This window comes from Carcharhinus amblyrhynchos, chromosome 10 (genome assembly GCF_965287045.1).
Source record: "Carcharhinus amblyrhynchos chromosome 10, sCarAmb.v2.hapA, whole genome shotgun sequence".
Taxonomy (NCBI): Eukaryota; Metazoa; Chordata; class Chondrichthyes; order Carcharhiniformes; family Carcharhinidae; genus Carcharhinus; species Carcharhinus amblyrhynchos.
In genome coordinates this window covers 313381-327020 of record NC_137333.1, presented here as the reverse complement: position 1 = coordinate 327020, position 13640 = coordinate 313381, and positions in this window count along the sequence as shown.

Here is a 13640-nt window from a genome sequence, read left to right as displayed (position 1 = left end):
TTGTAAGGAGGGAGGGTTATAAGGCTTTAAACACACACATCCTTGCTATAACTGTAACACTACATTCTGCACTCCCTATGAAGGGTATGCTTTGTATAGTGCGCAAGAAATAATACTTTTCACTGTACCCCAATACGTGACAATAATAAATCAAATTCCAAAAAAAATTTTAACATCAGAAGAAATAGGAACAGGAGTAGGCCATTCGGCCCCTCGATCTTGCTCCGCCATTTAACAGAATCGTGACTGATCGACATTCCCCATGTCCATTTTCCTGGCCTTTCCCCGTCATCCTTGATTCCCTTACTGATCAAAAATCTATCTCAGCCTTAAATATACACGAGGACTCTGCTGCCCCCCCAGCTCTCTGTGACGAGGAGTTCCAAAGACTCACAACACTCTGAGAGAAGAAATTCCTTAATTGGTGTCCCTTTATTCTGAGACTCTGCCCTCTGCACCTGGACTCCCCCAGGAGGGGAAACATTCCCCCGCACCTCCATTCTCCCTGCACCCCCATTCTCCCTGCACCCCCATTCTCCCTGCACCCTCATTCTCTCTGCACCCCCATTCTCCCTGCACCCCCATTCTCCCTGCACCCCTATTCCCCCTGCACCCCTATTCCCCCTGCACCCCCATTCTCCCTGCACCCCCATTCTCCCTGCACCCTCATTCTCCCTGCACCCCCATTCTCCCTGCACCCCCATTCCCCCTGCACCCCCATTCTCCCTGCACCCCCATTCTCCCTGCACCCCCATTCTCCCTGCACCCCCATTCTCCCTGCACCCTCATTCTCTCTGCACCCCCATTCTCCCTGCACCCCCATTCTCCCAGCACCCCCATTCTCCCTGCACCCCCATTCCCCCTGCACCCCCATTCTCTCCGCACCCCCATTCTCCCTGCACCCCCATTCTCCCTGCACCCCCATTCTCCCTGCACCCCCATTCCCCCTGCACCCCTATTCCCCCTGCACCCCCATTCTCCCTGCACCCCCATTCTCCCTGCACCCTCATTCCCCCTGCACCCCTATTCCCCCTGCACCCCCATTCTCCCTGCACCCCCATTCTCCCTGCACCCCTATTCCCGCTGCACCCCCATTCTCCCTGCACCCCCATTCGCCCTGCACCCTCATTCTCTCCGCACCCCCATTCGCCCTACACCCTCATTCTCCCTGCACCCCTATTCGCCCTGCACCCCCATTCTCCCTGCACCCCCATTCCCCCTGCACCCCCATTCTCCCTGCACCCCTATTCTCCCTGCACCCCTATTCCCCCTGCACCCCCATTCTCCCTGCAACCCCATTTCCCCTGCACCCCCATTCTCCCTGCACCCCTATTCCCCCTGCACCCCCATTCTCCCAGCACCCCCATTCTCCCTGCACCCCCATTCCCCCTGCACCCCCATTCTCTCCGCACCCCCATTCTCCCTGCACCCCCATTCTCCCTGCACCCCCATTCCCCCTGCACCCCTATTCCCCCTGCAGCCCATTCTCCCTGCACCCCCATTCTCCCTGCACCCTCATTCCCCCTGCACCCCCATTCTCCCTGCACCCCCATTCCCCCTGCACCCCCATTCCCCCTGCACCCCTATTCCCCCTGCACCCCCATTCTCCCTGCACCCCTATTCCCCCTGCACCCCCATTCTCCCTGCACCCGTATTCCCGCTGCACCCCCATTCTCCCTGCACCCCCATTCGCCCTGCACCCTCATTCTCTCCGCACCCCCATTCGCCCTACACCCCCATTCTCCCTGCACCCCCATTCGCCCTGCACCCTCATTCTCTCCGCACCCCCATTCGCCCTACACCCCCATTCTCCCTGCACCCCCATTCCCCCTGCACCCCTATTCCCCCTGCACCCCCATTCTCCCTGCACCCCCATTCTCCCTGCACCCTCATTCCCCCTGCACCCCTATTCCCCCTGCACCCCCATTCTCCCTGCACCCCCATTCTCCCTGCACCCCTATTCCCGCTGCACCCCCATTCTCCCTGCACCCCCATTCGCCCTGCACCCTCATTCTCTCCGCACCCCCATTCGCCCTACACCCTCATTCTCCCTGCACCCCTATTCGCCCTGCACCCCCATTCTCCCTGCACCCCCATTCCCCCTGCACCCCCATTCTCCCTGCACCCCTATTCTCCCTGCACCCCTATTCCCCCTGCACCCCCATTCTCCCTGCAACCCCATTTCCCCTGCACCCCCATTCTCCCTGCACCCCTATTCCCCCTGCACCCCCATTCTCCCAGCACCCCCATTCTCCCTGCACCCCCATTCCCCCTGCACCCCCATTCTCTCCGCACCCCCATTCTCCCTGCACCCCCATTCTCCCTGCACCCCCATTCCCCCTGCACCCCTATTCCCCCTGCAGCCCATTCTCCCTGCACCCCCATTCTCCCTGCACCCTCATTCCCCCTGCACCCCCATTCTCCCTGCACCCCCATTCCCCCTGCACCCCCATTCCCCCTGCACCCCTATTCCCCCTGCACCCCCATTCTCCCTGCACCCCTATTCCCCCTGCACCCCCATTCTCCCTGCACCCGTATTCCCGCTGCACCCCCATTCTCCCTGCACCCCCATTCGCCCTGCACCCTCATTCTCTCCGCACCCCCATTCGCCCTACACCCTCATTCTCCCTGCACCCCTATTCGCCCTGCACCCCCATTCTCCCTGCACCCCCATTCCCCCTGCACCCCCATTCTCCCTGCACCCCTATTCTCCCTGCACCCCCATTCCCCCTGCACCCCCATTCTCCCTGCACCCCTATTCCCCCTGCACCCCCATTCTCCCTGCACCCCCATTCTCCCTGCACCCCCATTCTCCCTGCACCCCCATTCCCCCTGCACCCCCATTCTCCCTGAACCCCTATTCCCCCTGCACCCCCATTCTCCCTGCACCCCCATTCTCCCTGCACCCCTATTCCCCCTGTACCCCCATTCTCCCTGCACCCCCATTCCCCTTGCACCCCCATTCTCCCTGCACCCCTATTCCCCCTGCACCCCCATTCTCCCTGCACCCCTATTCCCCCTGCACCCCTATTCCCCCTGCACCCCCATTCCCCTGCACCCCCATTCTCCCTGCACCCCCATTCTCCCTGCACCCCCATTCCCCCTGCACCCCCATTCTCCCTGCACCCCCAATCGCCCTACACCTTCATTCCCCCCACACCCCCATTCCCCCCACACCCCCATTCTCCTTGCACCCCCATTCGCCCTGCACCCCCATTCTCCCTGCACCCCCATTCTCCCTGCGCCCCCATTCCCCCCACACCCCCATTCCCCCCACACCCCCATTCCCCCCGCACCCCCATTCTCTCTGCACCCCCATTCTCCCTGCACCCCCATTCTCCCTGCACCCCCTTTCCCCCACAACCCCATTCCCCCCACAGCCCTATTCCCCCACACCCCCATTCTCCCGCACCCCCATTCTCCCTGCACCCCCATTCTCCCTGCGCCCCCATTCCCCCCACACCCCCATTCCCCCCACACCCCCATTCCCCCCGCACCCCCATTCTCTCTGCACCCCCATTCTCCCTGCACCCCCATTCTCCCTGCACCCCCTTTCCCCCCACAACCCCATTCCCCCCACAGCCCTATTCCCCCACACCCCCATTCTCCCGCACCCCCATTCTCCCTGCACCCCATTCCCCCTGCACCCCCATTCCCCCTGCACCCCCATTCTCCCTGCACCCCCATTCCCCCTGCACCCCTATTCCCCAATACGTGACAATAATAAATCAAATTCCAAAAAAAATTTTAACGTCAGAAGAAATAGGAACAGGAGTAGGCCATTCGGCCCCTCGATCTTGCTCCGCCATTTAACAGAATCGTGACTGATCGACATTCCCCATGTCCATTTTCCTGGCCTTTCCCCGTCATCCTTGATTCCCTTACTGATCAAAAATCTATCTCAGCCTTAAATATACACGAGGACTCTGCTGCCCCCCCAGCTCTCTGTGACGAGGAGTTCCAAAGACTCACAACACTCTGAGAGAAGAAATTCCTTAATTGGTGTCCCTTTATTCTGAGACTCTGCCCTCTGCTCCTGGACTCCCCCAGGAGGGGAAACATTCCCCCGCACCCCGATTCTCCCTGCACCCCCATTCTCCCTGCACCCCCATTCTCCCTGCACCCTCATTCTCTCTGCACCCCCATTCTCCCTGCACCCCCATTCTCCCTGCACCCCTATTCCCCCTGCACCCCTATTCCCCCTGCACCCCATTCTCCCTGCACCCCCATTCTCCCTGCACCCTCATTCTCCCTGCACCCCCATTCTCCCTGCACCCCCATTCGCCCTGCACCCCTATTCCCCCTGCACCCCCATTCTCCCTGCACCCCATTCTCCCTGCACCCCCATTGCACCCCCATTCTCCCTGCACCCTCATTCTCTCTGCACCCCCATTCTCCCTGCACCCCCATTCTCCCAGCACCCCCATTCTCCCTGCACCCCCATTCTCTCCGCACCCCCATTCTCCCTGCACCCCCATTCCCCCTGCACCCCTATTCCCCCTGCACCCCCATTCTCCCTGCACCCCCATTCTCCCTGCACCCCCATTCTCCCTGCACCCTCATTCCCCCTGCACCCCTTTTCCCCCTGCACCCCCATTCTCCCTGCACCCCCATTCTCCCTGCACCCCCATTCTCCCTGCACCCCTATTCCCGCTGCACCCCCATTCTCCCTGCACCCCCATTCGCCCTGCACCCTCATTCTCTCCGCACCCCCATTCGCCCTACACCCTCATTCTCCCTGCACCCCTATTCGCCCTGCACCCCCATTCTCCCTGCACCCCCATTCCCCCTGCACCCCCATTCTCCCTGCACCCCTATTCTCCCTGCACCCCCATTCCCCCTGCACCCCCATTCTCCCTGCACCCCTATTCCCCCTGCACCCCCATTCTCCCTGCACCCCCATTCTCCCTGCACCCCTATTCCCCCTGCACCCCCCATTCTCCCTGCACCCCCATTTCCCCCTGCACCCCCATTCTCCCTGCACCCCTATTCCCCCTGCACCCCCATTCTCCCAGCACCCCCATTCTCCCAGCACCCCCATTCTCCTTGCACCCCCATTCCCCCTGCACCCCCATTCTCTCCGCCACCCCCATTCTCCCTGCACCCCCATTCTCCCTGCACCCCCATTCCCCCTGCACCCCTATTCCCCTGCAGCCCATTCTCCCTGCACCCCCATTCTCCCTGCACCCTCATTCCCCCTGCACCCCTATTCCCCCTGCACCCCCATTCTCCCTGCTCCCCCATTCCCCCTGCACCCCTATTCCCCTGCACCCCCATTCTCCCTGCACCCCTATTCCCCCTGCACCCCCATTCTCCCTGCACCCCTATTCCCGCTGCACCCCCATTCTCCCTGCACCCCCATTCCCCCTGCACCCTCATTCTCTCCGCACCCCCCATTCGCCCTACACCCTCATTCTCCCTGCACCCCTATTCGCCCTGCACCCCATTCTCCCTGCACCCCCATTCCCCCTGCACCCCCATTCTCCCTGCACCCCTATTCCCCCTGCACCCCCATTCTCCCTGCACCCCCATTCTCCCTGCACCCCCATTCTCCCTGCACCCCTATTCCCCCTGCACCCCCATTCTCCCTGCACCCCCATTCACCCTGCACCCCCATTCCCCCTGCACCCCCATTCTCCCTGAACCCCTATTCCCCCTGCACCCCCATTCTCCCTGCACCTCCATTCTCCCTGCACCCCTATTCCCCCTGCACCCCCTTTCTCCCTGCACCCCCATTCCCCCTGCACCCCCATTCTCCCTGCACCCCTATTCCCCCTGCACCCCCTTTCTCCCTGCACCCCCATTCCCCCTGCACCCCCATTCTCCCTGCACCCCCATTCCCCCTGCACCCCCATTTTCCCTGCACCCCTATTCCCCCTGCACCCCCATTCTCCCTGCACCCCCTTTCCCCCCACAACCCCCATTCCCCCCACAGCCCTATTCCCCCACACGCCCATTCTCCCTGCACCCCCATTCTCCCTGCACCCCCATTCTCCCTGCACCCCCATTCCCCCTGCACCCCTATTCCCCCTGCACCCCATTCTCCCTGCACCCCCATTCCCCCTGCACCCCCATTCTCCCTGCACCCCTATTCCCCCTGCACCCCCATTCTCCCTGCACCCCCATTCGCCCTACACCCTCATTCTCTCCGCACCCCCATTCTCCCTGCACCCCCATTCTCCCTGCACCCCCATTCTCCCTGCACCCCCATTCTCCCTGCACCCCCATTCTCCCTGCACCCCCATTCTCCCTGCACCCCTATTCCCCTGCACCCCTATTCTCCCTGCATCCCCATTCTCCCTGCACTCCCACTCTCCCTGCACCCCTATTCCCCCTGCACCCCCTTCTCCCTGCACCCCCATTCCCCTGCACCCCCATTCTCCCTGCATCCCTATTCCCCCTGCACCCCCATTCTCCCTGCACCCCCATTCTCCCTGCACCCCCATTCTCCCTGCACCCCTATACCCCCTGCACCCACATTCTCCCTGCACCCCCATTCTCCCTGCACCCCCATTCCCCCTGCACCCCCATTCTCCCTGCACCCGTATTCCCCCTGCACCCCCATTCTCCCTGCACCCCCATTCCCCCTACACCCCCATTCCCCTGCACCCCCATTCTCCCTGCACCCCCATTCCCCCTACACCCCCATTCCCCCTGCACCCCCATTCTCCCTGCACCCCATTCTCCCTGCACCCCTATTCCCCCTGCACCCCCATTCTCCCTGCACCCCCATTCGCCCTGCACCCCCATTCTCCCTGCACCCCATTCCCCCTACACCCCCATTCCCCCCTGCACCCCCCATTCCCCCTGCACCCCTATTCCCCTGCACCCCCATTCTCCCTGCACCCCCATTTCCCCTGCACCCCCATTCTCCCTGCACCCCTATTCCCCCTGCACCCCCATTCTCCCAGCACCCCCATTCTCCCAGCACCCCCATTCTCCTTGCACCCCCATTCCCCCTGCACCCCCATTCTCTCCGCACCCCCATTCTCCCTGCACCCCCATTCTCCCTGCACCCCCATTCCCCCTGCACCCCTATTCCCCCTGCAGCCCATTCTCCCTGCACCCCCATTCTCCCTGCACCCTCATTCCCCCTGCACCCCTATTCCCCCTGCACCCCCATTCTCCCTGCTCCCCCATTCCCCCTGCACCCCTATTCCCCTGCACCCCCATTCTCCCTGCACCCCTATTCCCCCTGCACCCCCATTCTCCCTGCACCCCTATTCCCGCTGCACCCCCATTCTCCCTGCACCCCCATTCCCCTGCACCCTCATTCTCTCCGCACCCCCATTCGCCCTACACCCTCATTCTCCCTGCACCCCTATTCGCCCTGCACCCCCATTCTCCCTGCACCCCCATTCCCCCTGCACCCCCATTCTCCCTGCACCCCTATTCCCCCTGCACCCCCATTCTCCCTGCACCCCCATTCTCCCTGCACCCCCATTCTCCCTGCACCCCTATTCCCCCTGCACCCCCATTCTCCCTGCACCCCCATTCACCCTGCACCCCCATTCCCCCTGCACCCCCATTCTCCCTGAACCCCTATTCCCCCTGCACCCCCATTCTCCCTGCACCTCCATTCTCCCTGCACCCCTATTCCCCCTGCACCCCCTTTCTCCCTGCACCCCCATCCCCCGCACCCCCATTCTCCCTGCACCCCTATTCCCCCTGCACCCCCTTTCTCCCTGCACCCCCATTCCCCCTGCACCCCCATTCTCCCTGCACCCCCATTCCCCCTGCACCCCCATTTTCCCTGCACCCCTATTCCCCCTGCACCCCCATTCTCCCTGCACCCCCTTTCCCCCCACAACCCCATTCCCCCCACAGCCCTATTCCCCCACACGCCCATTCTCCCTGCACCCCCATTCTCCCTGCACCCCCATTCTCCCTGCACCCCCATTCCCCCTGCACCCCTATTTCCCCTGCACCCCCATTCTCCCTGCACCCCCATTCCCCCTGCACCCCCATTCTCCCTGCACCCCTATTCCCCCTGCACCCCCATTCTCCCTGCACCCCCATTCGCCCTACACCCTCATTCTCTCCGCACCCCCATTCTCCCTGCACCCCCATTCTCCCTGCACCCCCATTCTCCCTGCACCCCCATTCTCCCTGCACCCCTATTCCCCCTGCACCCCCATTCTCCCTGCATCCCCATTCTCCCTGCACTCCCACTCTCCCTGCACCCCTATTCCCCCTGCACCCCCTTCTCCCTGCACCCCCATTCCCCCTGCACCCCCATTCTCCCTGCATCCCTATTCCCCCTGCACCCCCATTCTCCCTGCACCCCCATTCTCCCTGCACCCCCATTCTCCCTGCACCCCTATACCCCCTGCACCCACATTCTCCCTGCACCCCCATTCTCCCTGCACCCCCATTCCCCCTGCACCCCCATTCTCCCTGCACCCGTATTCCCCCTGCACCCCCATTCTCCCTGCACCCCCATTCCCCCTACACCCCCATTCCCCCTGCACCCCCATTCTCCCTGCACCCCCATTCCCCCTACACCCCCATTCCCCCTGCACCCCCATTCTCCCTGCACCCCCATTCTCCCTGCACCCCTATTCCCCCTGCACCCCCATTCTCCCTGCACCCCCATTCGCCCTGCACCCCCATTCTCCCTGCACCCCCATTCCCCCTACACCCCCATTCCCCCTGCACCCCCATTCTCCCTGCACCCCTATTCCCCCTGCACCCCCATTCTCCCTGCACCCCCATTCGCCCTACACCCTCATTGCCCCCACACCCCCATTCCCCCCACACCCCCATTCTCCTTGCACCCCCATTCTCCCTGCACCCCCTTTCCCCCCACAACCCCATTCCCCCCACAGCCCTATTCCCCCGCACCCCCATTCTCCCCGCACCCCCACTCTCCCCGCACCCCCACTCTCCCTGCACCCCCATTCCCCCTACACCCTCATTCTCCCCACACCCCCACACCCCCATTCTCCCTGCACCCCCACTCTCCCCGCACCCCCATTCCCCCTACACCCCCATTCCCCCCACACCCCCGTTCTCCCCACACCATTTCCCCAGCACCACCCCCCCCCAAACACACAGTTATCTGTCTCTTGTCCTGAAGGTTACTACATCTTGTTATCTCTCCCAGTGTAATTACCAACACACTATCCCTGTCTTTAGCTCTGATGAAGAGTTAAACAGTCTCAAAGTGTTAACTCTGTTTTCTCCCTACAGATGCTGCCAGACCCCCTGGTTTTTTCCCAGTATCTTCTGTTTTTGCTTCAGATTCCAGCATCTGCAGTAATTTGCTTCCTTAATATTGTTTTGATTTGTCAGGAGTCTGATGGAATACTCCCCAGTGCAGTTCCAACAACACTCGAGAAGCTCGACACCATCCAGGACAAAGCAGCCCCGCTCAATTGGCACCACAAACATCCAGTCCCTCCATGGGGCAGCCGTGTGTACCATCTACAAGATGCACTGCAGCATCTCACCGAGGCTCCTTCCACAGCATCTTCCAGACTCACCACCACTGCCAGCTAGAAGGACAAGAGCACAGATACATGGGAACACCACTGCCTGGAGCTTCCCCTCCAAGTCATTCACCATCCTGATTTGGAAATATATCATCACTGTTTCTTCACTGTCACTGGGTCAAAATCCTGGAAATTCCTTCCTGACAGCACAGTGGGTGTACCTACACCAGATGGACAGCAGTGGTTCAGGGAGGCAGCTCACCAGCACCTTCTGAAGGGTGATTAGGAATGGGCAATAAATCCTGATCTCAGATAAAAACATTTCTTTGTCTTTCACTGTATTTTGAAATAGTTTGTGTAGTGCAGGAGTGAGTACCTGCACTGTTTGTGTGGCGCGTGAGTGAGTGAGTGAGTGAGTGAGTGAGTGAGTGAAATTCTAGCCTCAGATTGAGGGACGCGATCACTTTGCAACCGCAAATGCTGTCCCCCACTGTCCAAACTTGTAACAGTTCTCCCTCTGTGTCTCCCTGTGTCACTGTCTCACTGTGTTTCTCACTCCCTGTCCCTCTCTCTCTCTATTCCTCCCTGTACCTCTCTCTGTCTCTTTGTGTTTCTCTCTCTTTCTCTGTCTCCCTCTGTCTCTCTCTCTCTCTGTCTCACTCCATATCTCTTTCGGTGTCTCTATGCCTCTGTGTGTGTCTCTCTCACTATTTGATTTGATTTACTATTGTCACATGTTTAAACATACAGTGAACAGTAATGTTTCTTGTGTGCTATACAGACAAAGCATGCCATTGGTGGCACAGTGATTAGCACTGCCGCTTCACAGCGCCAGGGACCTGGGTTTGATTCCCAGCTTGGGTCACTGACTGTGTGAAGTCTGTACATTCTCCCCGTGTCTGTGTGGGTTTCCTCTGGGTGCTTTGGTTTCCTCCCACATTCTGAAAGATCAACTTAATGCGAGGTAGGTCCATTCAAAAGTCTGACAGCAGCAGGGAAGAAGCTGTTCTTGAGTCGGTCGGTACGGGACCTCAGACTTCTATCCTGTATCTTTTTCCCAAAAGAAGAAGGTGGAAGAGAGAATGTCCGGGGTGTGTAGGGTTCTTAACTATCCTGGCTGCTTTGCTGACACAGCGGGAAATGTAGACAGAGCCAATGGATGGGAGGCTGGTTTGTGTGATGGATTGGGCTACATTCACAAACATTTGTAGTTCCTTGCGGTCTTGGGCAGAGCAGGAGCCCAGACCAAGCTGTGATACAACCAGAAAGAATGCTTTCTATGGTGCATCTGTAGAAGTTGGTGAGAGTCATAGTCTTCTGAGAAAGTAGAGGCATTGTTGGGCTTTCTTAACTATAGTGTCAGCATGGGGGGACCAGGACAGGTTGTTGGTGATCTGGACACCTAAAAACCTCAAGCTCTCGACCCTTTCTACTTTGTCCCCGTTGATGTAAACAGGGGCATGTTCTCCTTTACATTTCCTGAAGTCGATGACAATCTCCTTCATTGTTGACATTGAGAGAGGGATTATTATTGCCGCACCAGTTCACCAGATTCTCTATCTCATTCCTGTACTCTGTCTTATCATTGTTTGAGATCTGACCCACTATGGTGGCATCATCGGCAAACTTGAAAATCGAGTTGGAGGGGAATTTGGCCACACAGACATAGGTGTATAAGGAGTATAACGGGGAGCTGAGAATTCAGCCTTGTGGGGCACCGGTGTTGAGGTCGATTGTGGAGGAGGTGTTGTTGCTGTTCCTTACTGTTTGTGGTCTGTCTGTCTCTCTCTGTGTGATTCTCTCTCTGACTCTCTGTGCCTCTCTCTGTGTCTGCCTCAGTGTCTCTGTGTCTCTCTCCATTCCAAACCATTGTCGCAGACTCAGGAAATGCCAACTTTTTGCAGTGAGACTGAAATAGGATCTTTTTAATGAATGAAATTACGATGATTCTTCTGGTTTCTCTGGGTCTCACTCTGGGTAGTTTTGGTTCAGCTCAATGGACCTACCTGTCGACCAGTCTTGGACGCTGGATGTTAGAGCCACAGTAGTTGAGCCCATCCACAGTGTGTGCTGCCCACAGACTCAGGTGGTTGTGCCCCTGAGTGTGAACACTTCCAGCTTGATTCACTTCCACCTTTCTCTCACACAGGATGTGTGGAGCTCCCCACACAAACTGCAACTAAACAGGAGCTCCTGCTGTTGGAATACAGGGAAGATTAGAATCACACAATCCCTACAGTGCAGAAGGAAGCCATTTGGCCCATCGAGTCTGTACTGACAGCAATCCCACCCAGGCCCTATTCCTGTAACCCCATACATTTACCCTAGCTAACCCCCCTGATATTATGGAGCAATTGAGCCTGGCCTAACCCACACATCTTTAGAATGTGGGAGGAAAACCCACACAGACACAGGGAGAATGTGCAAACTCCACACAGACAGTGACCCAAGCTGGAAATTAAACCTGGGTCCCTGGCACTGTGCAGTAGCAGTGCTAACCACTGTGCTACCCAATTATTTCCATATCGAAACATCCTAAGCTTTAAAATGTATATATTTCATACAATTAAACATTCAAAATAATAATCTGTCACTGTAGGCCATCTTTAACAAAGAAAGGGCCCAGAGACCTTTGGCTCAGATAATAGTCAAACACAGAAACATTGAAGTCAATATTTGAATGTGTTACAGACGGAGGAGCAAAGATAAACAGAAATACATAAAGGACAGAAGAGTAACAAGGAAGAGAGTAAGATCAACAAGATCATCAATGTGCGGATCCACAAGAGATGGGTGAGATCCAAAGTGAATATTTTTCATCAGTATTTACTGTTGAGAAAAGCATGGATGTTAGGGAACTTTGGGAAATAAATAGTGATATCTTGAGGAGCGTATGTATTACAGAGAAGGAGGTGCTGGAAGTCTTAAAGCGCATCAAGGTAGATAAATCCCCGGGACCTGATGAAGTGTATCCCAGGATGTTGTGGGAGGCTAGGGAGGGAATTGCGGGTCCCCTAGCAGAGATATTTCAATCATCAATAGTCACGGGTGAGGTGCCTGAAGATTGGAGAGTGGCAAATGTTGTGCCTTTGTTTAAAAAGGGTTGCAGAGAAAAGCCTGAAAACTACAGGCCAGTGAGTCCCACATCTGAGGTGGGTAAATTGTTGGAAGTATTTTGACAGACAGGATCTACAGGCATTTAGAGACGCAAGGACCGATTAGGGACAGGCAGCGTGGCTTTGTGAGTGGAAAATCACAAATTTGACTGAGTTTTTTGAAGGGGTAACTAAGAAGGTAGATGAGGGCAGTGCAGTTGATGTTGTCTACATGGACTTTAACAAGGCCTTTGACAAGGTACCGTATGGTAGGTTGTTGCATAAGGTTAAATCTCACGGGATCAAGGGTGAGGTATCTAAATGGATACAAAATTAGCTTCTTGACACAATGAGAAGGCTCACATCAGGTTAAAGTCCAACAGGTTTATTTGGAAACATCACTAACTTTCGGAGCGCTGCTCCTTCGTCAGGTGAGTGGGAGTTCTGACCACAAACAGGACATATAAAGGCACACACTCAGTTTACAGAATACTGATTAGAATGTGAGTCTTTACAGCGAATCAGGTCTTAAAGGTACAGACAATGTGAGTGAGAGAGGGTTAAGCGCAGGTTAAAGAGATGTGTATTATCTCCAGACAGGACAGTTAGTGAGATTTTACAAGCCCAGGCAAGTCACGGGGGTTACAGATAGTGTGACATGAACCCAAGGTCCCTGTTGAGGCCGTCCTCCTTCGTGTGGAACTTGGCTATCAGTCTCTGCTCAGCGACTCTGCGCTGTCGTGTGTCGTGAAGGCCGCCTTGGAGAACGTTTACCCGAAGATCAGAGGCCGAATGCCCGTGACCACTGAAATGTTCGCCAACAGGAAGGGAACAGTCTTGCCTGGTGATTGTCGAGCGATGTTCATTCATCCATTGTCGTAACGTCTGCATGGTCTCCCCAATGTACCATGCTTCGGGACATCCTTTCCTGCAGCGTATCAGGTAGACAATGTTGGCCGAGTTGTAAGAGTATTTACCGTGTACCTGGTGGATGGTGTTCTCACGTGAGATGATGTCATCCATGTCAATGATCTGGCATGTCTTGCAGAGGTTGCTGTGGCAGGGTTGTGTGGTGTTGTGGTCACTGTTCTCCTGAAGGCTGGGTAGTTTG